This window comes from Enhydra lutris, unplaced genomic scaffold (assembly GCF_002288905.1).
Source record: "Enhydra lutris kenyoni isolate GAN:26980312 unplaced genomic scaffold, ASM228890v2 scaffoldscaffold72, whole genome shotgun sequence".
NCBI classification, from domain to species: domain Eukaryota; kingdom Metazoa; phylum Chordata; class Mammalia; order Carnivora; family Mustelidae; genus Enhydra; species Enhydra lutris.
Window position 1 is genome coordinate 2,917,851 of NW_019154156.1, and position 26,629 is coordinate 2,944,479.

The following is a 26,629-nucleotide window of genomic DNA, read 5'->3' on the forward strand; positions in this document are numbered from 1 at the left end:
TGTTCTGAGTGGTTGGAAATGCATTAATCTAGGCAAGAAAGTTTCAGAGATGAGAGGACTCCTTTTGCTTTGATTTTAAATTTTAAATTGTTTTAGGATATGGAGGCATAAAGCAGGCAGTTGGAAATTCAGGTGCTGAATGAGGAGAGAAGTCAGGATTGAAAACATAAGTATTCATTGTAGGGGGGTGGTAAAAGATTGGAAACGCAACTTTTGGAATCACACGCAAAGAGTTATAAAGCTCTCAAAGGACAGCACAAAGAGAAAGCTGGATTAAGGGGATCCAGAAGACCCTTCACAGCACTTCATTTACTGGAGAGAAGAGAAAAAGTAGTCTGTGAAGGATAGTGAGGTCAAAGTTCAGGTAAGGCAGACTGAGACTTCAGGGAGTAAGTAGACGGTCAACAGTGTCAGATGCTACTGAGGTCAGACAGGATAAGAACAGAGAAAAGGCCACTTTTCTCTGTGTGCGCAAGGCCACTGGGACCTACGGCAAAACCCTTTTAGGAGAGTGGAAGGAACAGACCTGGGTTTAAAAGTAAAGGTTTGGTAATACAAGAAGGAAAAGAGGTGGGACATTTGCACCAGGATGAGGAAAATAGAATATGCTTGTAGGATGAGGAGAAGTCAAGCTAGCAAGGATGACTGAACCTTCAGGGAAGGATGACTGTAGGGAACAAGGCCATAGAGAAGATGGAAAGGATGAGAGCTTATGTAGGGGAGGAGCCTTCCCTGGAGGAAGTAAGTCCTCTTCTATTCGAAGATCCAAGGAAATTTGTGGTGAAGGCAGCATGGTGAAGGAAATCCATGGTGCCAGATCTCTGTTTCCTCAATAAAGTAGATGCAAATAATGGTCTGCTGATGTTGAAGGGCTGGAGGGACATATAAGGTACATGAGAAGAGCAAATAATCCAAACCCTTCTCTTTTACCTTTTCCTGCCATATTGTTGAATGGTCCATGAAGACATGGTTTCTCATTTCCCTTTATTGACTTCTTGTTATCTTTTTTGGCCTCATGCATGAGATACAGTAGGTTTCCAGCTCTTTAAATGGTTCTCAGTTTTTCCTGGCACTTACAAAATATATTTAACATTCGATGAAAAAGACTGAAAATTTTGTAAGAGGACACCATTGTAGCAAAACAATAAATAAATAGACAGGTAAAATAAGACATCACGACAACTCTTGTTATAGAAATACCCACGTGAAGAACCTGAAATAAGATTTTTGGCAGATACCTGAAAATAATAGTTAAATCACGTAAGCTTTGTCTTCGATGACCAATGACATCTTCTACATTTTCTAAGCATTATCCTAGGAAAATGGGAAACATATTTTTACTTTTAATGATTGTTCCTCGTACTTCATTTGCCCTATTTCAAGACAAGAAGAAACATCTTGGTATAGTGTAAGTAACAATAACATCACTGTTGATGATAACAATAAATAGAAACATTTCTAGTTCTTCCAAACTGTAGGTCAGGGACTGAACTTTATGTGGAATGGGATGAATTCCAGCCCAGCTCCTGCAGAGCACTCCCCCAGTCCTCCATTTTTCTAGAGATATGACTAGTCTTGGGGATTTCCTGCTTGTAGAGAAAGGGATGGCATGGAGTGGCTCTGCTTCAACCCTCACAGCTCTCTGAGGAACACAGACAAGAGCAGAATCCAGAGAAAACATGCGAGGGGGATGGTGAACTGAAAACTTTCTGGATGATGCACTTGCAATGTGGCTAAAAGCACTGATCAGAATATCACTTCTCTCTGTTACCAGCTCAGCTCAAAGAGCTGAGACCCATTTGTCCTACAGAGAATTCCCTTCTCAGGATGGGCATAGGAACTAGCCCAAGGCTAAGAGGAGGCACCCCGGGTTAGCCGTTCAGTTCCCTTAGTCATAGCTGAGGTTTAATCACATCTCACATTCACCTTTTTAAAACTTTTTCCCCTAAGAAGGAGGTCACATAGTTTTTAACTGTTTTACTAAGTGATAAAGTCTGTGTTATTTATTCACATAAATTAACTTGTCTCATATTAACAACTCTGAAAGGTAGTTCTTATTGGCTCAATTTTAGAAATGAAGATGCCATCTATCTGGGAAATAGTTTTCCCAAGATCATTCAGCTAGAAAAAAGTAGAGACTGTATATATATTTTGAATATAGACTGTATATATGCAAAGCTCATGGTCTTTAAGCCCTAGGAAGCCACTTATCCATGAACCCCCTACCCTCACCCACATATATACTCTCCTTCCGCCAGACATAGAGTCTTATCCTTTCCCTTGGTTGAAAAAGAATCTTGCTTTTCAGTAAATTTGTGCTTAAAAAAGTAATGAAGATGAAAGCACCATAATTTTATTTCTGAAAAGTAATTACTGGTGTTAAAAATGCTCATTCTGTATTAAATGTTACGGGTCCAAACTACTTCGAACTATATATGTACTAATGCATTTTCAGAAAAATTTGAAACTACATATATAATCTGTGTCCACTGAAGTCTGGTTTCAACTTCAGGGCTCAGCCAAAATTTACTATTTGACTTCAGGTTCAGACTTAAACTGGGCTTCTGGAAAGTCAGAATAGCTGAATGCCTATGACATAATGTAGTATCAGTGATACAAACAAGTTACATTATTCAAATTAACATTAATATCTGAATATCCACTTTCAAATATAACTGATTACGTGCTTACATATTATATATTTGTAACATAAGCTTCCTAGAAATGAGATTTTATATGAAATTTATAATATATTTATTTATAGAAATATTATAATACTTGCAAGCATTTTAGAAAGTAGAGTAAAAGTTCACTTGTGTGCTTTGTTCATACTTTGTCAGTTAACACATAAGTGCATTTTGACTATTCTGAGAATAAAATGCTGCAATAACTGATCATAATTGTAGGCTTACTAATTTTATGCACCCAAAATGGCCCTTAACTACTAAGAAATTTGAAATAAAGATTGAGTTACTATAAATATAGGTCTATAATCCTTTGTCCCATATATCTTATAGAGTTCAGAAATATTCAGATTTCAGGAAGGTAATATATTACATGCACCAAATTTATTGACTCCTCTGAGGAATGGGGGACTGGGAAACAAAAGAAAGAAACATATTATTGCATAGTAAACTGTACGAATATTTCTACTGAGTTTCACATCAGATCAGACAGATTTTGGGGCCAAGCTGTAAAATATTTTCATTTTTCAGAGCTTTTGGATTTTTTTAAAGGTTTATTTATTTAAGAGAGAGAGAGAGAATGTGTGCACTCATGGGGGAGACAGAGGGAGAGTCTTAAGCAGACTTCCCGCTGAGCCCCCTACCCAACAGGGAGCCCTGCGTGGAGCCCCCGAGATCACAACCTGAGCCGGAACCGGGAGTCAGTCACCTAACTGACTGTGCCACTCAGGTGCCCTTCAGAGCTTTTGGGTTTTTAAACTGCAGGTAAAGGATAATGGACCTCTTTAGAAGAGACATTGACTAGATAACTTTAGGAAGGATAACAAATGTTTTACAAATAAATGTTCAGAAACATAAAAGTTGTAAGACAGAAATGTAAGACAGAAAAATATAGATAGATATTGTTGACATCATACTGTAATGCTAATCTTGATAGTCTTTTTGTGAAATGAGATTCATAACATTAAACAACAATAATCTTTTAGAATAGTATTTAATTTTTAGCTAGTTGGTTCCAGTTAGGCCATTTTCCAAGAAGGTCTCTATTTGGGATTTCTTTATACCTTGTGAGGATGAATTTTAAAAATTCAATGTTACCATCTATAAATTCCACAAGGATAAAAAGTTCTAAAAGAATGTACAATAACATTCGTGCTGAAGATAAAACGTATGAAGGAAAGAAGATAATCTTAGAGAAAGATAAGGTACTCAAAACATACCCTGTACTCAGCACTCAAATTTCAAAACAATAGACTTTATAGGAATGTTTTAGTAAGATACTTTCTTCTGATTTTGAGTCCACGAATTAAAAAAATTTAAACAAAAAACTTGTTTAAATGATCATTATAGTTTGCTAACTATGTAAAGATTGAGGATTTTCAGACTTAAATATACTGTGAGTCGTAGGTACAAATTTTCTTCTAGAGAACATGTTACTGAAAAACATCTTCTGCTTTGCACAAAAAAAAAGTGAGTGATGTCCCCAAAATGGGGGCATATTTCCAATGACACAAATGTAGGATCTAGAATAATCTAACAGATGACTATGCTAAGAAATTATTGTTCCTGACTACAATATCAAACCTTGAAAACTGATCTAATTTTTAATAATAAAACTGTAAGCATGCAACTTTTTTTTTTTGAAAGGCTTTATTTTCAAGTAAGTTCTACACCCAAAGTGGGGCTTGAACTCATGACCCTAAGATCAAGCCTTGCATGCTCCACTGACTGAACCAGCCAGGATCCCCAAGCATGCAACTCTTGATCTCAGGGTCATGAGTTCGAGCCCCACATTGGGCATACATTTACTTACAATAATAATGATAATAATAATAAAATTGTAATAATAAAAAGGTTTTAAAAAGTAATACCCCAAATTTATTTTTGTATCCTAATGATGATATGAGGCTTCAGCTTCACCAAATACTGATTTTAACACTTGGCTGCTTATATATATTTGGTGATGTAAATGTATATATTATTGTTGTATAAATGTATGTTATTATTATCTTATAAACAGAATAGTATATAATATCTAAGTCACTCTTGTTATTTGGTTCATTACCTTTGCTGCCCAATTTGACTGTCTTAGCTAGTCTAGTAAAAAATATAATTTCAAACTGGAACTATAAAAAACCAGAATAGTGACAAATTTTGATATTGTTACTGATGAAAAATCAACTACTATTTATCAAACTCTTATTATGTGTCATGCATTGATTGAGGTACCTTTAATCAATGGCTCTGGGAGAAAGGTGATGTTAATGAGAAAATTGCCCAGGTGAGAAAACAGGCTCAGATGGATTTAAATGATAAGTTTGAACCCCATTCTTTTTTACTTCAATTTTAAAAAATGAAAGACAAGGGTAAAACTCCTAATTATTATGGCTCTCATATGACAATCAAACCAAAGCAAATTTACAAATCAATGCCAAGTTAAACCAATACCATATAAATCTATAATATTAATATGATATTTGATGTTATTTTGCTGAAACTAAACTGTCAGGTTAAATAATGGAAAGACGTTTTGTGGATTTTACTCTACTGGTCTGCATGATTCCTTTGCTTTCCCACATGATTAATGCTCTAATGTATTACCATTAGACCTGCAATTAGCTTTTCTTTTTAATTTTTAACCTTCCTTTATTATTTTGTTCTGCTAATAATTTTAATAATGTCCTGCAAAACACAATCATTAGGACAATTTTGTAAAGTTTTTATAATTCTAACTGTGCTAATGTTAATCAATTGTCATAAGTTGGAATGCATACAGACACATACACGTCACACTCCCACTCTAGAATAATGAATTGTCAACTAGAGCAGAGTTTCTCTTAAGTTCAACAAGCCTGTACACTATGCTCAAGGTAGTGATTCAATTTTCCTACCACTTTCCTCTATTCAAATTACTGGGAAATCTTTGCTTGTGCAACACAGCATGATGTCATTTGGCTTGCTATGAACCCAATCATATACAGAAATGTAAATGAGAACCCTGAAAACACATGACATCACTCAGATAGAAGGTAGTTGTCCCAATGATCCAGACATACTTGGATAACAAAAAGAAAGCACTTTAAAAAAAATTTCCTTGAATTTCCAGACTCCCGAGAAAACAAGGACAGAAACGGAGGTGCCATTAGAGGCTAGTAAATGTGCTGTAGGAAAAAAACCCTTTCCGTTGTTGAATAGGTTTGGGAAACTCATTATCATATTACAGGCTGTGAGATTTCTCATTAACTTTGTTTCACTCAGTTCAAACCAGAATGCATTTTGGCAAAAGCCACTCTAAACAATACACAGGGTACTGAATCAATACAGGCTCCATAATACAAAGATTGATCTCAAAATATTGACCAACCAATTGTTTTTAGCTCAGACTTTCTGAAGTTTGTTTTTTGTTTGTTTGTTTGTTTGTTTGTTTTTTATCGCAGCTCAGTCTTCAAAAGTCTATAGAAATCAGCTGTTTCTACTGCATTAAACACATAGTAATAATATCCGGGTTCAACTCAACTCTCATTTCAAAGAAGAGAATTTCATCTTTTATTCTGAGTTTGACCACAGTGCCTACCACAGTGTCTTGATTGTTGTAAACACTTGCTAAATGTTTGATAGTTGGCTGCTGATGCAATTTCTCTAAATCCCAGGTAAAATTCACAGGAGTAATTTTTGTTGATAATAACAAAGTCCATAGGGACTGAATCACATGAGCACCAATGTCAAAGGTGTGATATTGTCAGGAACCTTCAGCCCTGGTGATGTTGAATAAATATAAATAAATATTTATGATATATGCAGAAATAAAATATAGAGGACATTTTTATTTATGAGTATAACAAACAGGATTGGAAAGAACACAGGATGTATTTTTAGCCTGTGTTTTCCCTTCTTAGGAGACTAGATGGTTTGATGTTTCATGTTTTTAAAAAGATGTTTTCATTTCCTTTGAGATTTTTTATGAGTTTTTTCGGGTGGGAAAAACTGCTGCCTCCTGTGGCACATAGGTCTGTAGAAGCTGCTTGTGGATTTTGGCCCTGGGGATGTAGGCGTTATTGTGTATTTCTACGATAAATTTTCAGGGATATGTAACTTGCCTATAAAAATATGCCTGTGGGCTGAATCTTGGCAGTTAGCATTTTAGTAAGAGAATATATTTAGTAATATCCGAATGTCTAAACAACTAACACGTAGGTAAGCTATTTTTAAAAAACTGGGTGACAAAAAACATTGCCACCTTTTGAGTGTGTTTGGCTATAACTAAATATCAACTTCCAAATTTATTTTTTAAAAAACATTTGAGAAGTAAGGACTTGAGTTAGCCCTGCCTTGGGTCACCTCGTCACGAAAAACAAATAACCCAAATCCTTCATTTGGAAAATTGGTGACACCAAGTGGGACTTCTTGAGTCAATATTAACACACCTGGACTTAGGTCCTTGGGTTCAAATTTTGAGGGTTAGCAATGATTTGGGGTTCTCATTATGGTCTCCCTTTTTTTTTTTTTCACTAATTCAGGTAGCTTAATAAGGGTGTGGAGAGTGTATTTATCACCCCTAGCTTTGTCCTAAAAGTACGCAAAGACAGCACCTAAGAACTGGAGGACATTAGCTCTAACAGGTGTCTATAACTTACATGGATGGCTGAAACAGAGGGAGCAGCATTGCAAACTAAGCCCTTTGTTCAGCGGGCTTGTCATGAATAGTTTATGGATGGGGACACAAATTAATTAACCTGCAAACTAAAACACCCAAATGAGTGAATAATAAGTGCATTTGGAAGACAGATTGCTGTCCTTAAAAACTCCACGCTTTAGATCTGAGCTCTGGCATTGGTTCCCTAATCTCTTTTTGCCATCATACCCACATTTGTAAAATTGGGATTGTTTTGCAGGGTTGCAGGGTTGTTGTAAAAATTAGACAAATACAAAGTGCTCAAAAACTGGGGATTACATGATGAAAATGTCTTTATGGCCAAACATCTGTTGGAGTTCCACAGCTAGAAAGCATTAAAGGAGTACTCAGAAGGCTGAGGTAGCCCATAGCAGCTGAGAAAGGCCTGGTCCTCGCAGAGGTGAGACCTGTGTGTGAGAGACTGTAGATGATGGATGAGGTGGGAGGGAAGAAACTAGGTTTAAAAAGAAGCCTTAGGGGCGCCTGGGTGGCTCAGTTGGTTAAGCCACTGCCTTCAGCTCAGGTCATGGTCCCAGAGTCCTGGGATGGAGTCCCATATGGGGCTTCCCCTGCTCTGCAGGGAGCCTGCTTCTCCCTCTCCCTCAGTGTCTCCCCCTCCCTCAGCCTCTCTCCCTGCTTGTGCTCTCTCTGTCAAATAAATAAATAAAATCTTAAAAAAAAATAAAAACATTTTTAAAAAGGAGTCTTTCTTTGATCTCACTTAGGACTACATGCTCAAGCCACATGGAAGGATCATAAATCCAAAATCTCTGCATTTTCATGGTCAAGTGGATAGTACATTGTTCTTAACTCTGTGTTTAAGCTGGATATGGTTATTATGACTGAAATGTTCTTTGACCAGAAATGAGAAATAACAGAGAAATCTGTTATTGGCCATATTTTCATACTTTGAAAGATATACCAGTTTATCTTCCAATCACAAGTTAAGTTGAGCATTGGCTTGGTGCTTTCACAGACATGATCTCATCTCACCCTGACAGCAATGTTGACAAGTGTGCATTATTATTCTCACTTTAACTATGACAAAATAGGCTCAGACCGCCCAGCAGAGCCAGGATTAGATCATGGGTGTTGTTTGCCTTTAAGTACACCTTGTTGCACATTCTCTAAATGTCCATATCTGTATCATATATCACAATGATTTTCTACTGCTGTTCTTAAATTTCAAAACAGTAATTGAGGTAGGGGCACCGGGTAAGAAAATCAAAGTGTGGAGGGAGATGGGGAGCTCTTGGTGTGGAGGTGGGATTGAAATGGAGACTGGGGTGGGGGGCGCCTGGGTGGCTCAGTGGGTTAAAGCCTCTGCCTTCAGCTCTGGTCATGATCCCAGGGTCCTGGGATAGAGCCCCGCATCGGGCTCTCTGCTCCGCTGGAAGCCTGCTTCCCTTCCTCTCTCTGCCTGCCTCTCCGCCTACTTGTGATCTCTGTCTGTCAAGTAAATAAAAAAATCTTAAAAAAAAAAATAAATGGAAATTGGGTATGAAGGAGACTATCAACCATATTCTAAAATAATCCAATGTACTATTAATTCAAATGTTTTAAGGTTCCCAGGGAGACCCCAGAAATATATTTGTTTCCTCAGTTTCTTACTGGATCTCACAGTTTAGGGGGTGGGAGGCAAAATTTGTTATCACATGGATTTCTATGATAACTCTTTTTGAGATACGTGGCTGCTAAAACCCCACCTCTTCCAGCACGCCTTCCAGGACTACCGCCAAGGATGTAATGACTGCCAGCAACTCCACCCAGGGTGGGCAGTAGTCAACTCCTGTGATTCCTTCCTTTGTCACTCTTCCTTCCTCAGGCCTGCTGACCTTTTGGTTTTTTCAGTAAGTCTTACCCTTTCATCCTACTTTGACAGTCACATTGTCTAGACTCCTTTTATAGTCCGCACAGTGTTACCTGCTTATTGGTCCACCTCATCTTGCAAAGCAGAACTTCCTGTTTACTTGAAGACTTAGGAAAGATCTTGAATTTGAAAACTCATGAGTGTTTCCATTTCAAGGAGGGCAGCAAAGCTCCCAGGAGCCAGATCGGCTTGTCTTGAAGCTTTGGGATATTTTCTAGACTCCCCCTTTTGCACTTGGAATTGCCAGATTCACTCTGAATGTGGTGTAGGTAGAAATTTTCAAAGATGACGAGTATCAGCACAGTGTCAACAAGAGCCTCAGCCTCTGGAGCCTGTGGTGTAGACTACCATAGTGTCAGTGCTCCCACCAGTGAGCAACAAGAGTGTTCAGACAATTGGTGAAGAAAGTTTAGAGCAGATTATAGAATAATTTAAGCATAATTTTAAGGCCTGTTTTATGGGCACCTGGGTGGCTCAGTTGGTTAAGTGACTGTCTTTGGCTCAGGTCATGATCCTAGGATAGTGGGATGGAGTCCGGCATCAGGCTCCCTGCTCAGCGGGGAGTCTGCTTCTCCCTCTCCTTCTGCTGCTGCCCCTGATTGTGGCCCCTCTCTCTCTCAAATGAATAAATAAAATCTTTTTTTTTTAAAAGCCTATTTTGGGGCACCCGGGTGGTTCAGTGGGTTAAGCCTCTGCCTTCGGCTCAGGTCATGATCTCAGGGTCCTGGGATCGAGCAGTGCATAGGGCTCTCTGCTCAGCAGGGAACCTGCTTCCTCCTCTCTCTCTACCTGTCTCTCTGCCTATTTGTGATCTCTCTCTCTCTCTGTGTCAAATAAATAAATAAAATCTTTTAAAAAAAAGTCTATTTTACTTTATTACAAAAGGAATCCCTGTTTATTGTACCAGCTCTGTGAAAGGTAAGCATTTTGATATGATTGACAATAAAGCAGATGCATTTCTTAGGTGGTTTGGGGCCACTGTCCTTCCACTGCCTCTGCTCTCATTAAAAGACAAATGTGACAAAGGGTATCAAGAAGGTCCTTTTCTTTTCTCTCTTTTCTTAATTGCATCTTCCAGAGGAATGGCATATCTAGCTTCTGGGCCATGTTCTATTATTATAAAGAGAGGGTTAAGTCTGTGAGTTTGCACAGCACTTGACCTAAGACCTGGAACATGTCAATTGTTCATTTTAAAGAAAGGCCCATGGAGATGGTCTGGAATATAAAGTCCTCCCAAGCTGTGATCCTAATGCTAAAACCACTAGAGAGGAAAGTTCAAGGGGGCTATCCAGTTGTTTGTTCATCTTCTACATGCAATGCCATCAAGTAGATTCTCAATGAAAACAGACACAAGAAATAGGCAAACTTTGGTTTCTGCCTTTATGGAATTTTTTTAAATAACAAAAAGACTTTGTTTGACATTTAGGTCATTTTCTACTAAAAATAATTCGGTGATGAAATCCCTGTGGTTAAATTCTTTTGCACATCTATAAATATTTCGTTGGGACACATTTTTAGAAGGGGATTTGTAAGGTGTCATTTGGTGATCTTAGAACTTAGGATAAAATAACCAGACAAATGTGTTAGACATAGATAGAACTTAACGGATTATTATTTGTTATCTGTAGAGGTTGGATGGCTCTAAAACTATAAAAATATATAAAAAGAATGCAAGCATTTGACTGAAAAGACATTTAAATATCTCAAAGTCCAAAGAAATACAAAAAATCCAGTCCAATGAGGCATTTTCTTTTTTTTTTTTTTTTTAAGATTTTTATTTTTAAGTAGTCTCTGCACCCAACATGGAGCTCAAACTCACAATCCCAAGATCAAGTGTCACACGCTCTACCTACAGAGTCAGCCAGGTGCCCCCAATGAGGCATTTTCAAGAGTGGGTGTCACAAATTCTAATCTATCTTGAACATTAGGTCATAAAATGACTCAAATCTAAGGTCCTTTGCTAAATGTCCACCTTTTGTTTTAAATGATTACTTCTCTGTTTGAGGTTAAAAATGGGATTCAGTATGCTGGTATGCTCCATCAGTGTCATAAACAAGGACCCAGTATTGTCTTAGTCTGTACCATCTGGTCTTTATGAGGCTTCAGCAAGCTGAAGATACAATGTAAAAGTTACATGGGGAGGTAATCCCCAAACTATAAAGGATGACATAATAACTTCATTGGTGGCTAAGCATCTTTCAGTTCAAAGATTTAGAAAATTTTTCTTGGTATTAATATATTTTGTGTTAGGAAATCTGTGCATACTTCTTATTTTTGGTACTTTGGATGTTTGGAATTTGGCTAGTAGAGTCAACAGATCAGTTTTTTAGTTACAGTTTAGAACATGTAATACATAAGGGATTTAGGCTTGCAATTTAAGTTAAAATCTTATTGAGTTGATATACCTATTAGGATAACTTAAGTTAAAGTTAAGTTAAAGTTCATTGCACTTGTGAGTTTATTTTGTTAGATTTATGGTTTATTTGATACCAGGAAGATTTTGTTTGCTAAATCAGACAATTATAGCATGAAAAAAGAAAATGAATATTTTAAATTTGTAAATAGACTTTAAAATGTTCAAAAGCAACGATTTAACTGTGAGATCAAACATTAACTGATGGTCTTTAAATATGATTGGAAGTATTTTTGGGTGTAGAATATTATTTTTAAGCTTAATTTAACACTTTAATAAAAAAAAAAACTACTGTCTAGAAGTTAGAAGTTAGAACTTTAATTTAAAAGTTCTCGGAGGGGGGACGCCTGGGTGGCTCAGTTGGTTAGGCAGCTGCCTTCGGCTCAGGTCATGATCCCAGCGTCCTGGGATCGAGTCCCGCATCGGGCTCCTTGCTCGTCAGGGAGCCTGCTTCTCCCTCTGCCTCTGCCTGCCATTCTGTCTGCCTGTGCTCGCTCTCTCTCCCTCTCTCTCTCTGACAAATAAATAAATAAAATCTTAAAAAAAAAAAATAAAAAAAAATAAAAGTTCTCGGGGCACCTGGGTGGCTCAGTGGATTGAGCCTCTGCCTTTGGCTCAGGTCATGGTCTCAGGGTCCTGGGATCGAGCCCCGCATCAGGCTCTCTGCTCGGCGGAGAGCAGATATACCTATTAGGATAACTTAAGTTATCCTAACTTCTCTCTGCCTGCCTCTCTGCCTACTTGTGATCTCTGTCTGTCAAATGAATAAATAAAATCTTAAAAAAAAAAAAATTCTGAATCATCTTTACTACACACAAAATCCTTCAAAGATAAAAAAAAATCTGACCTTTAACACAGGATTAATACAAAACACAAGTCTAGTTATTTGGTAACTCTTGGGTTGTCTGTGTTTGAAGTTTTGAATTCTCTGCCCCTAATTAAGTTATCTCCACAATACGCATAGCATTATTCCCACAACACATTTTTTTTTTAACGTTTTTATTTATTTATCTGACAGAGAGAGAGAGAGATCATAAGTAGGCAGAGAGAGAGGCAGAGAGAGAGGAAGGGAAGCAGGCTCCCCGCCTAGCAGAGAGCCCGATGTGGGGCTCGATCCCAGGACCCCGGGATCATGACCTGAGCCGAAGGCAGAGGCCTTAACCCATTGAGCCACCCAGGTGCCCCCCCCACAACACATTTTTTTTTTTTTTTAAGATTTTATTTATTTATTTGTCAGAGAGAGAGGGAGAGAGAGCAAGCACAGGCAGACAGAATGGCAGGCAGAGGCAGAGGGGGAAGCAGGCTCCCTGATGAGCAAGGAGCCCGATGTGGGACTCGATCCCAGGACGCTGGGATCATGACCTGAGCCGAAGGCAGCTGCTTAACCAACTGAGCCACCCAGGTGTCCCCCCACAACACATTTTTAATCTTTCTTTTCACTCTCTTATTTTATTCTTCTTATTCTGCCAAATTTTGAACAATCTTGGTCTAGGGCACACATTCTGACTTGCAAGCTGATTGGCATAATGCTTCTAGGGGATATAAATGCATGTTTAGAATTCCGAGATTCTAGAGAAATCTACTGGTTGTAAAGGTTTCATATTATTAGGTAGGAAAAAAAAAGAATTGGGATGACTTTATGAAAGAACCACAAAACTAATTAAGGGTTTGTGAAATAAGTCCCACAGGATAAAGTTTAAAGATCTGAAATATGTAAACTGGAGAAAACCAAAATGTCTAAACAAAGTGGGTTTAAATTTGCTTTGTAAATACTGGTTGGAGTCCTTCCAATATACTCCTCCCTTCCTCTCCCCACACGAAAGCAAATGAAGCTGAGATTTTTTTTTTTAAATTCATCAGGTAGTCTATTAAGTACAGAATTTGAAAGTCTTTCAATACAGGAAGAGATAGTCTATGAATTACATGCTAAACACGTTTTCTTTCCATTAGAGATAGTATGAAACAGAATTCGCTTTAACTACAGAAAGAAGATTATAGGTTGACATGAAAAAAAAAGCTTTAGATCTCAAGATATCATTGTACAAATAATATGATATCTTTTTTTCTGGAAAAAGAATGAAAATAAATAGAAACCATTTTTTTCTTTTTTTGTTTTTAACAGTGTGATTATTTGCTTATAATGGAAAATTTAGTCTATGTTTTGTACAGATTTATGAAATGATAATGAAAATGCTCTACTACTCTAAATTCTACCTTTAATGATCAGTATTACTGTTTTTCAATAACATTAAGCCATGACCTATGCTTTCAAAGGCGCTGTTTCCTCCTTAAAATATCTGATACCAAGAAAGTGATCTCAGGATGGATTCTCCACTTAATTTACAAGTTATTTAAAAGAATGTTAAATTAAATTTGCATGTACCTGGATATTAATTGTTGGTTACACTTTTTTAAGAGTTCTTATTGCTATTTCAGAAAGCATAGCAAATATGAGCTGTTGGAGTTCTCCTTTCATAAAGATAGTAGCATATTTTTTACCTAAAACTCTCTCATTTTAAATAGTTTTCTGGTATTGGAAAATAATGTGTTTTCTTTCTTTACTGGTAAAAAAAAAAAAGGCTATCCATATGACTCTATTTTAATTAACCAAACTTTATGATACGTTCATTAACATTCTTTTTGTTCACTTGTTTGTTATTTGCCCAAACAATTGATTTTTATGATGCTTTAATGTCAAATAATGTGGGGAGTCTGGCTGGCTCAGTCAATAGAGCATGTGATTCTTGATCTTGGGATTTTGAGTTCAAGCCCCATATCGGGTGCAGAGCTTACTTAAAAAATTTAAATAAAATAATGACAACTAATATGATTGTAAATATGTCAAATTATCATATTCCATGAACTTTCTGTCATACATTTTAAACCCTTAAGTATAAGTCTGTATCTGTAAATGGCTTACTGTAGTGTCTAACATATTTCATATGCTAAGTATTGACAAAAATTCTGAAAACTCAACCAAAAGGTCTAATCAACAAATTCCTTAAAGTTGCAGGATACAAATTTAACATACAAAACTCAATAGCTTTCTATACACTAGCAGTGAATTTTCTGAAAAATAAATAAAACAATTGATCCCATTTACAATATATTTTTAAAAAAAATTTTTTTAAAAGGTTTTATTTATTCATTTGAGAGAGAGACTGGGCGAGAGACAGCACACAAGCAGGGGGAGAGGGACAGGGAGAAGCAGACTCTTCACTTAGCAGGAAGCCCAACGTGGGGCTTGATCCCAGGATCCCAGGATCCCAGAACCCTGAGATCTTGACCTGAGCCGAAGGCAGACACTCAACCAACTGAGCCAGGCAGGTGCCCCACATTTACAATACCTTAAAAACAATGAAATACTTAGGAATGAACTGAACCAACACCATTCTTAGATGAGCAGAGATGACCAGTAAAAGGTGCTGAGGAAACCTCACAGAGTAGAAGCAGAAGGAAAGGAAGGGAGGATAAGTAGCCCTGGGACATAGTCAGGTCCTAGACAAAATTTTAAAGATGTCAAATTCAGTCGTCTAGTTATTCTAACTTCCCTACCTCCCATTCAGGCCTCAGGAAACTAGCTCCTCAGAATCCTCACTGTCACAATCCCTGCTCTGAACCACACTTGTCTTTCTCTAACCAACCTGTCTCTGGCCCTCAGGGCTTTGTTTTTGATGAAATAAAAATCTGTTCATCTGACAAGGCAGTACTTATTAGGTTGCTAATAGGTACCCCTTGGCTAAAGTGATCTTTGCCAAATAGCACATTTACTTTATAATCAGTTTCTCCTGAGTATTTAAAACTTCACTGAGAGAAATTACTTCAATAATAAAACTCTCTGGTACTTTGTTAGGTCTGGGTGGGTAAAGCAGATTTGGTGGGGGTGGGGGTCCTAAATACTCCACGTATATTCATTCATTCAGTAAATAATTACTAAGCAGCTCCTGTGTTTCAGACACTGTTCTAGGCATGATGACATCAGAGAGGAAGAAGATATGTGATGTCCCTTTCTCATAGGATTCTGTTTTAGTGGGATTTAGGGGAGACAACTGTAATTTCATATGGTGACATGTTCTATGAAGAAAACACAAAATGATGATGAGACAGAGTGACTGGGTAAGGTTGGGCAAGTTAGGGGGTGTGGGTGGGAATGGTGGGGGCATGCGTTCCTTCTTCTGGATTGGGCAGTCTTGGGGCTCATCTCTGAGGATGTAACACTTGAGATGAGAATCTGAGTAATACGGAACTAGCAGGTAAGCATTTGGGGCCAGAGAGTTTTCCAGGAAAATCTTCCAGTGAGATTGGATGGTCCGCATAAATTCAACTGAAGAATACTAGTAATCCTGGCAATACTGGGCTCTCATTGTCACTACAGGTTCTAGAAAACCAGGAAATTCAGACCAAATTTCTTTTTAGATTTCAATCCTCTAGTCAATTAGAAAAGTCATACTTGGCTCATATAAGCTTCTAATTATTCATTTATTCATTAGTTCTTCAATATTTATTCAATAAATATCTATTATCTACCATGTGCCAAATGATACAGCAGGAACCAAACAGATAAAAAATCCACATCCAGGGGCTCCTAGGTGACTCAGTTGGTTAAGCATCTGCCTTTAGCTAAGGTCATGATCTTAGGGCCCTAGGTTTGAGTCCCACGTGGGGCTCCCTGCTCTGTGGGGAGCCTGCTTCTGCCTCTCCCCTCTGATTGTGCTCTTTCTCTCACTCTCTCAAATAAATAATTAAAATCTTTTTTAAAAATCCACATCCATATGGAGTTTGCATTCTAGTGGGAGAGAGATACAATAAAGAAAATACCCTATTTCATGAAACCTCAGATGCACAGTTTCTCACGTTTCAACATTTCTGAAATTGTAATGTGGCTTATTCAACACCATCTTACATTTATAATTGGCAGCTGTTTTTCTTTCTTAGAGATACAAAAAATAATATTACATCTTATAATCAAAGTCATCTTAGATTCGATGAATTACATTTAATAAAAAATAAGTGCATAGTTAGTGCTAAGTACAAAATAGAAAAGTAAAGCAAGAAGGGAGAGGTAGAGTGCTGGTGATGTTGGGAGGCAGGTGAGAAATTGCAGTGTTAGATGGGAAGGTCTCATTCAGGTGACATTCATGTATGGACTTGAGGATGGTGAGGAACCTGAGGGATGGGGAGCCATGGGGTCATCTAGGGGAAAAGGATCCCAGATAGAGAACTGCAAGTGCAAAGGTCCTGAGGTAGGAGCTTGCCAGTTGTGCTTAAAGAACGACAAGGAAAGATCTGTGATTGTGACAGAGTGAGCAAAGGAGGCAGCGGTTCAAAGAGGTAATGGAGTTCCAGTTATGAATGGCTTTGTCAATTGATTTGGTGTTGATGGAGAAGGAGACTGCAGGAAAGGATTTGAGGAAAAAATATGAAGAAAACCAACTCGGGGCATGTTGGGAAATGTCAAGCAGTCAGTTTATCCTTGTGTCTAGACTCAAGAGAGGTCCATGTTGGAGGTATAAATTTGGAATATATATATATATATGGTTTATAAATTTGGGATAAGAATGCTAAGGATTGAGCTGGAGGGAGGAGTGGTACTCCAGCATTTGTCTGTGAACCAAATAGGAAGCTTGTTCTCAAAGACGAAGGAACCTTACTCACAAGAGAGTAAAATTTCCTAGTTCCAACCCAATTAATTTAAAAGACCCTGTGGGATACATTGAACTATACTGCATGCATTTTTATCACAGTGGATGACAGGAAAGGTGGTTATTCCTTGGGGAGCAGTGTTTTGATCTTTTTTGCATGTTCCAGATACCTTCCAGTACTAATATATTTCAAAATTGAGCACAGTTGTGCCATACATATCATTCAACTAGATTTTTCCCATTCCTTGAGAGGTTACAAATAACAATACCAATTTCCTTACTCTTAAAATAGGAATATAATAACTACGTCACAAGATTGATGAAATAAATAAATAAACAAAGCATCTGGGAGCACACTGGCAAATCCACAGGTGCTTATTTCTTTATTTTTTTTTTTCCAGGAACAGCCTTGAAGACTTGAAGATATACATTTTTTTAAAATCCACTGGACCAGAGTGTAAAGATATGTTCCAAGAAACTACCCAATGGTACCTACGATTGTAAAAAATGAATGTGCAGGGATATTCCAAGATTATCTTGGAATCATATGAAAAGATTAAATGCACCATCTTTCCCCCTTTTGCAATGTATAAGGAATGACTGTAATGCTTTTCATCATTGAGACCACTCTATATAGCTTAAATTGTATCAACAATATTATTTGCTATTTATCTTAATTTTAAAGACCGGTACTAAAAATCTAGGCTTCTAGAAGCAAGAGAACTTTCTAACGTGGCTGCTTCATCATACCTATGACATAGTACTGCGTATCCATTGGTCAATAGATTAATGTAATGGATGTCCATGTATTTCTTTAACAACTATTTTTTTTAGGGACTTAATATGTACTGGGTAGTGCAGTACCACTGGAAATCCATCGGTAAATAAGATAGCACTTGTGCTGTCAAAAAGATTAATGGAAAGAGTAAAGTGGAGAATGAGAAATTTTACATTAAGACTAAGTTCAATGCATGATGGGAAGACAAGAGCATCAGGATTTTCCCCAAAATCTTTCATAACTCGCTGGTAATTTCATTTACCGGAGGTTCTAATGTCCAATTCCACTTCACGAGTAGCAGATGATTTCAAATATAGCTTTGAAATAGACTACCTCATTAGTGTCTTAAAGTTCTCCTTTTCCTTTCTACAACCAGAAGTGTGAATATGAATGCCTGATTCTAACCCAAGTGTGGTCAGCCACTATGAGAATAGGTATTATAGCCATTTTGCAAGTCAAGCTTGAATCACAGTCTCAATGAGCAAATTATCTCTCTGCAGATCTTTCTGTAAAGGTGCAAGAGTATAAATGTCTTGGCTAAATAACACCAATGCTGTTTTCCTGCAGGGAAATCAGACCTCATAAAAGTATTTTGATTTTCTTCCTGGAGTATTTACATTCAGTAGTTCCTGGAAGCAAAATCTCCCCGTGGAGGTAGTTCTTGTGTGTGATAACTACTTAAGCCACTTCACAGTGCTGGGTTTTTTTTGTTTGTTTGTTTTTTTCCTCTCGAGTTTCGAAGTAGATTACTAGCCTCCCTCAACACTTATCAAGTGCTTACGTGTCCTGGGCTATAGGGGTGAGGAACTGGATTGTGTTCACGTCCCAGCCTTGCACCTCTCTTTCTGGACATTGTGAATTCTCTTTAATCAACTTTCAACCACAGAGGTCTCTGTGATATTTGTTCATGGAGGTTTACCATTTGATGCTCACCAAGACAAAAAAAAAACCCATAATTAAAATTCAACAATATCCTGAACCACCTAGAAATGACCCATGCATAGGGAGAAACAATTCTATTCAAAATTCCTTGCTTATCTACTAACAAGTAACTTCAGAAAACATCCCTAAAAAAGGCTGACAATCTCTCTTTTTTTTTAATGTTAAGTAATTCAATGAGGTTGAATCGGGGGCAAGATATTGAGGAAATTATTCATGGTTTAAAAATTTGTCCTTTTTAAAAAAAATTTAGAAGTATATATTCCATTTTAGTGGGAAAGAATTATTACAGGTTTTGCCTAAAATAAAAAACATCTCTTTTAAAGCTTATATGGTGAGTAAAAATTAATCTTATACAGTTCTCAGTTAAAAATATATCACACTCAAATTCAAATTCCCATCCTTCTTGTTGCCTCTGTAGACCCCAGTCTACAGTGTATGAGGGCTTATACAGATACATATTTTCAAGCAAATTTGAGATTTGTTGAGAAGGACATATACCTACAGTTTTGTTAATAAAGATAAAGCATGTACTAATTAGGTCAATTAGTGAAGGCCCTAGGTCCTCAGACTTAACAAATGACTTGTATTGTATGAATCTCTTTTCATCTCTCTCTGATTAGATTGTCAGTTACTAGAGATCAGGTATTAAGTATTCACAGACCCGACACCTAAAGGAATTTCAACAAATAATTCTTGAGCTGGATTCTCAAATGGGCCCTAAAGACAATTAGACTATGGATAACTAAGAATTGGGATGAAAGTTAAAAATAAACTTTCAATTCTGGTCATGTATTTCTTTAAGATATTTCATGCCCTGGCACTGTATATAGAATTGATAAGATAATAGTAGGTAGAAGGTGAGGCCAATTCCCAGAGCAGTTACACATTTTATGAGCAAACTAGTCTGAGAGGAGATTTTCTTCCGTTTTTTCTTGGTTGTTGTTATTTCTAGTATCTGCAATTAAAGGAACGGAACTGCTGCATCCAACAATTTTCAGGGCTTATTGTCTGTTTAAAGCCAAATATAGCAAGATTCCCAGAGCAGTGGATTCTTATAATGGCTTTGCTTCTTTACCTTCTCAACAGCTGTGTGTCCGTGTGTGTGTCTGTGTGTGTGTGTGTGTGTGTGTGCGTGCTTTTTAATATCATTACCTACCTATTTAAAGAGGAAAACTTCTGAGAAAAATCACCAGAGAACTGAGTTTAGCCTGCTCTGACAAACTAAAAATACGAAAACAAAAAACCAGTTTCAGCAAATCATCTCTTACCTCACTTTACAAACACTTGATCCATTTGCAAAATCACAAACTTTTAACTTAAAAGTTGTCTTTCCCTAAAAAATGCATAATATGAAAGGGAAGAATAATAAAGTTATATCATTAATGCAAAGCCAGAGTTTGCACCAGGTTGTAATAAGGTTTCTAGGGTCCTTATTAATGCATGTGAGCTAATATCATTCAGAATGTCTCCCTTTAAAATGTTGGGTTCATTCTATCCTCTTTTCACAAAGGACAATCCTGGGCATAAAGAAGAGAACAGTCTTTCAAAACAGCATCTTTTCCAGTTGTCTTTCCTTCAGTTAATCAATGAAGGCCTTAACTATTTATTGAATGCTTAGTAAGTATCCCCTACACTAGGAGATAAAAAGATGAATAAAACTAAGTCCGTCTCTTTAGGGAGAGTGACAACAATACATAGGCCAGGCACACTGTGGGGAGCCATGTAACCTGTCTGGGGATGCAGGGGAAGGTTTTCCACAAGTGACTTTTCCCTGGAGCTGGGAGCAGGAGTCAGTGTGCTGGGGAAGCAGGGAAGAGGAGAGGTGGAAGGAGGGCCCTTCATTTCAGGCAGGGTGGAACCACAGGAATAAAGGCAAGAGGCACTGAAGGACTGCCTATGTTTGACGAATGGGGAGGCATGTGGAAGGCTCAGAGGGTGGAGAAGTAAATAGCGTGTGGATTCTGAAGGCCTGAAGAAGGAATATGGGCTTTGTTCTCTAGACCTGAGATGGCTGCTTCTCTAACTGCTGTGTATGTACTCACCTAGTGGCATTTGAGGCTTTAGGATAAACATAGCGCGGCTTCCTGGAGTACCAATTTAAGGTGAAGATTTGGGGATGGAAAAACCATCATTTTTATACAAAAATAACCATGTATATATTGTAAAGGAGAAAGCAACATTTTCTGTTTGGCACAGTTGCCTAGGGCTTTGCCCTAGGGCCTCAGATTTGCTCTCCTTCCAATTTCTCTACTAATGTCTGGGCAGTGCTGGGATTTTCTCTCCTTCCAACTCCTCTACTAATGTCTAGGAAGTGCTGGGAAGTCATCAGTTAGCTGGTATAGATCCCCAACCTGAGTACAGCCACCCAATCCAGATCAGGAGGCTAGCACCTTCAGACTGGCTCCCCTCCCCCGCTAAAGAAAGCTACCCCTCCGTGTTAGGTGCCATCGTTCCAAGCTTTGTCCCTTCTCAGGTGTGTATTTGAGTAGGAATTCCAAGTTTAGGTGGAAAGATAATAATGATAGCATCCTTTATTAAGACCACTACGTGTCATGCCCTGAATCTACACTATGACATTAAACTCTTAATCTGCTAGAAACTGGGCTTGTTTTGCACAGGAGAAAACGGAGACCTAAGAGCACGTAGTTTGGAATGTTGGGGTCAGAACTTTAAGTCAGGTCTATCTAACCCCAAAGCTCCTTTTCTAAGTACTTTCCTTTATCCAGCTCTGCTTGGAAAAAGAGTGGTTGACAGAATTAGTCAGCCATGTCTGTGGTGAGTCCTGATGTTCAAAACAGCGGACTTGTACACAGTGTCCTAAATCCACAGAGACAAAGCCATGCCCAGGTATAGGCCTGCCCACTGTGCGCTTGCAGAATCTTCATCCCTGGTTGCCAGACCTCTTTCAAGGCCACAGAACCAAAAACAAACAGGGGGTGGGGGGGATTGCTAAAATGCGGATGCCTCAGGCGGGGGTGGGGTACTCTCTCTGCCTCTGCGCCCAAACAGAAGGAGAGCACCCTGTACTAGTCTCACACCTGCCCGTGGGAACTCAGACCCAAACCAGAGCTACTGCAAGCATTCTCGTTCAGCACTCTTTAGGTACTCCTGACCACTGCATGTAAGTGAAGGCGGGGTTTGTTGGCAAATTTGTATAAATTGGCACCTCATTTCCTAGTTGATCATTGTTTTTCTTACACTTTGTACTCACCCCGTTATAGAAAGTTCTTTTTTTTTTTTTTCAATCTAGCAAAGCATTAATTCACCAGAAACTTGTAAATTGTTTTTATGGAAGCTTGCAGATCATTTTATTTTTATTTACTTATTTTTGAAGGTTTATTTATTTGTTTTAGAGGGGAGGGGCAGGGGAAGAGGGAGAGAGAGAGAATCTCAAGCAGATGCCCAGCTGAGCACAGAACCCGACCTGGGGTTGGATCCCAGGACCCCGAGATCATGATTTAAGCCAAATCAAGAGTCAACAGCTCCACCGACTGAAACCCCCAGGCGCCCTGCAGATCATTTTACAAAATAGACATTTTCAGAATCCTACCTGCTCTTATATACTTGGGGGGGAAATTAGTACTTAAAGGGCAGGAAATTAAATATAAAGTTACGAGCCTAGTTGCAGGACTTTCGTCTACCTGAAGAGTCACATGTGAAATTCATTTAGTGTTGATTCTGGGTCCTGGCCTCAGGGATACTGATTTAGTCCTTCTGGAGGGTCCATGAAGGGGCAGAGTTAACAAGCCATCAGGAGATTCTGAAGCAGATCACATTCTTGCGAAATACTGTCTGAGCTACTGTTCTGGAATACTATATAATCACTTTGCTTGTTTTCCAACTTTTTCAGTTTTGAGATTGTATTATTTTTGTAATCAGAACCAAACATCTAGTTTTAACAAAAAGAAAATGATTCCAGCTGCCGCCTTAGGCTACCATAAATACTTTGCAAACCTTCCAACATATCCATGATTTCTTGCTGAATTTTAATCTCTAAAAAATATGCAACTGGGCATTAAGAATTCTCTGTCAGTGGGCACCTGGGTGGCTCAGTTGGTTAAGGGATTGCCTTTGGTTCAGGTCATGATCCCAGAGTCCATGATAGAGTCCCACATTGAGCTCCCAGCCCCACAGAGAGTCTGCTTCTCCCTCTGACCTTCTCCCCTCTCATGCTTTCTCTCACTGTCTCTCTCAAATAAATAAATAAAATTAAAAAAAAAAAAAAGAATTCTCCATTGGTGCTCATTCTCTTTCTCCAACCTCCAAGCAGATTGAATTAATTGAGCCAGGCTCTTAATGCACAATTACAATAATGAAAAGGAAAAAAGAAAAAAAAGACGTACAACTGATAAATGCATCAATCCTGTGAAGTAAGGATTATAATGAAACCATTAAATTTTAACTTATTAGCAATTAAATAGCAATGTCGTATAAATGCTTCATCAAGAAGTAGGGACAGAACACCTTATAGAGAAGAGCTAGGAAGGGGAAGAATGTCTGCTGTGCCAACTAGGACACAGATCCCACAGGTCAGAATGGGCTAAGCTTGCTTTTTTCCCATGCCTTTACACCTCTGAGCTTTACCAGGCATACCCCAGGGGTCCTGTGCATTATGGGTCTCTGGTTCCCAGGTTAAGAAATCCTGGACCAGCCTGTTTAGGGAGTTTGGGAACTTGCCTCATCATCCAGGTATTTGCTGTCCTGTCAGGATAAGAAACTATTTTGAGAAGAGTAGGGCCAGCTTCAGGGACTCCTTCGAGAGACTCAGTTCTACATGGGTTACCAGAGGTATGAGCAGAGTAAGAGGACAACTTGAAATCCAGGTAAAATACTGTATTAGACTTTCACATCCATAATCTAGTTTCATCCCAACTTCAAATTATCCTATGTTTTAGAGATGAGGTTCAGAGAGGGTAAGCAACCCTCCCAAATTCACACAGCCAGTAAGTGGTACATCTGGTTTCAAATGAAATTTTGTCTGACTTTCAAGCCCAGAATACCTCATGTCCGGGGTGGAGGGTGGGGGGGGGTTCACATAAGGAACCCTAAGAAAGATCTTGCAAGCCACGATAAATAATCTGAAAATATTACAATCTCTGAGGCCAATGTAGCACTGGAGGGGGCAAATGAGAGACTGTGGAGAAATTAAGAAATGATTATGCATGCTATGAGGTACATTTCAATGTTTTGTTTACTTCTGGACACTATGAAGCATATTTGAAAGGACAGCTTGGGGGCGCCTGGTTGGCTCAGTAGTTTAAGTGTCTGCCTTCAGCTCAGGTCATGATGCCAGGATCCTGGGATCGAGTCCCACACTGGGCTCCTTGCTCAGCAGGGAGCCTGCTTCTCCCTCTACCTGCCATTCCCCCTGCTTATGCTCTCTCTCTCTGACAAATAAATAAATAAAATCTTTCAAAAAAAAAAAAAAGGACAGCTTGCATCTATAAAAGCTAGGATAGAAAATTCATTAAGGGAAGGAAAGAGATGTTTATGCAACTAGATTCTAAGTAGAACTAGATAATCAACAGCATCAGCAGCTTAATTAATAGATGATGACAAAGGGCATATTTTCAATTAAGAAGAACACTTATTCAAGATCAGCTTAACTGATACATGTTCTGCAAAGCTGAAAAAGATTATTTAACTGTGATCCTATCTTATTCATTGAAAGCTTAATGTACTAGGAAAGATTTGTTCCATTTTGTTTCAGTTCAAGTCAGAAGCCTATAAAATTTTTTGTTAGATAAGCAACGAAGAGACATGAAATATGTCACGGAAAGGCTTCTCTGCTGTCAGCCCAGCCCAAATTGCATTGCCCTCTTTTGTTTTCCTCAGAATGCTTGGTACTACCTGCAGTTACCTTAATTTATATATTACTTGTGTGTTTTGTACACTGTCTACTAGAACATGATTTCCGCAAGAGCTGTCACCGTACACCCGGTCATACATCTGTGCCTGGCACATGGGAGGAGCTGGTTGCGAATTTGTTCAAGAAATGAACAAGACAGTCAAAGCACTTGCAGGAGGGATTTAAAAAAATTGTATCTGGCTAAGTATATGTTTTGGATCTGGTAGCAGAAGAAGAATCTAGCTGCATCTGTAAGTGTTACCTCATTATTTGGATTGTAGTTACTATCCTGTATTTTTTTAAAGATTGCTTTGAAAAGGTATAAATTTTATATAAAGTAGAAAGATACATTACATAGAAAAGCCAATATTTATTGTGTGATTACTATGCGCCAGACACATATTAGCACATAGCTAATATTAGCACATAGCACATATTAGCAACTAAATGCCACACCACCATGAGCTAGGGCAGTATTTTTATCTTCTAAATTTTACAGATGCTAAAATTAAAGCATTGGGAGATAAGGCGGCTTACCAGAGTCGTCCAGCAGAGGTTGTGGAATTGGGATTCAGACCTGAGCCATCATACTCTGGAATCTAGAGTCTCAATCACTACCTCCTACTGGCTCTCTGTTATATATATCATTGTTACGCATGGATTTTTTTTTTTTTTTTTTTTTTTTTGCCTAAACATGGCAGGAATCATTACACATTTAGAAAAAAAATTTTTTTTTAATTCTATGAGGGTCCTGACATTGAGTGCAAACACTGGTCTAAAAAGTAGACGTGACCCCATAGATTGCATATTAGTCACAGGAAGGAAACCCTGTAACTATGCAGGAGAGAAAAAGACTGCACCCTGACTAGATAACCAAAATTAGATCGCCCCTGAGAGGAAGTGGCACCATGGGTCCACCATGGATACCTAGAGAAGGATGTCACATCAGTTATGTAATGATACACAACATGAATCTAATCATGAAGAAACATCAAACAAGCCCAAGCAGAGGAATATATCATAAAGCAAAAGCTATAAAACAAAAATGTCAATGCCGTGAGAGACAAAAGAAGTCTGAGAACCTGGTTCAGATTAAAGGAGAATGAAGAAGAAATGGCAATGAAGTCTAACGCATGATCCCAGACAAAATCCCGTATCAAAGAGAGAAAATGTGATACATTATTGAATAAATTGACAAAATTCAAACACGGACTACAGATTTAAGTATTCTAGTAATATTGAATTTCTTCCATCTAATTACTGTATTGTGATTATAGAAAGAGTATTCCTGTGCTTTGGAAATATACACCAAAGAGGAAAGGGATAAAGGGGCATGTTGTGTGCTCTTAAATGGTTAAAAAAATAACAAAGAGCGATTGTGTCTGTAGCGAGGTTTTAAAAATTGGTGAATTTGTCTAAGTTGTATATGGGACTTATTTGTATGACTCTTGAAAATTTTGGTAAATTTTAATTATTTCAAAGGAAAAAATTTGAAGTTAAAAAGAATCATTTAATAATTTAAATCTACATTTAATAGTAATAGTAATTTAAAGTTAAAAAAGGAAAAAAATGCTTCAAAGAGGCATTCAGTTCATTATTTGATATAATTGATTTATCTAGACCGTATTTTAAGGGAGCTTCCATCCAAACTAGGACACGTTTGAATTGTTGGATGCTTTACCATGCTTCTGTCACAGGAACCACTATGTTGTCACTAATTATGACCACTTATTATTGGCATTCAATTTCTCAATTGTCAAACAGTGAGATGTTCGCGTGG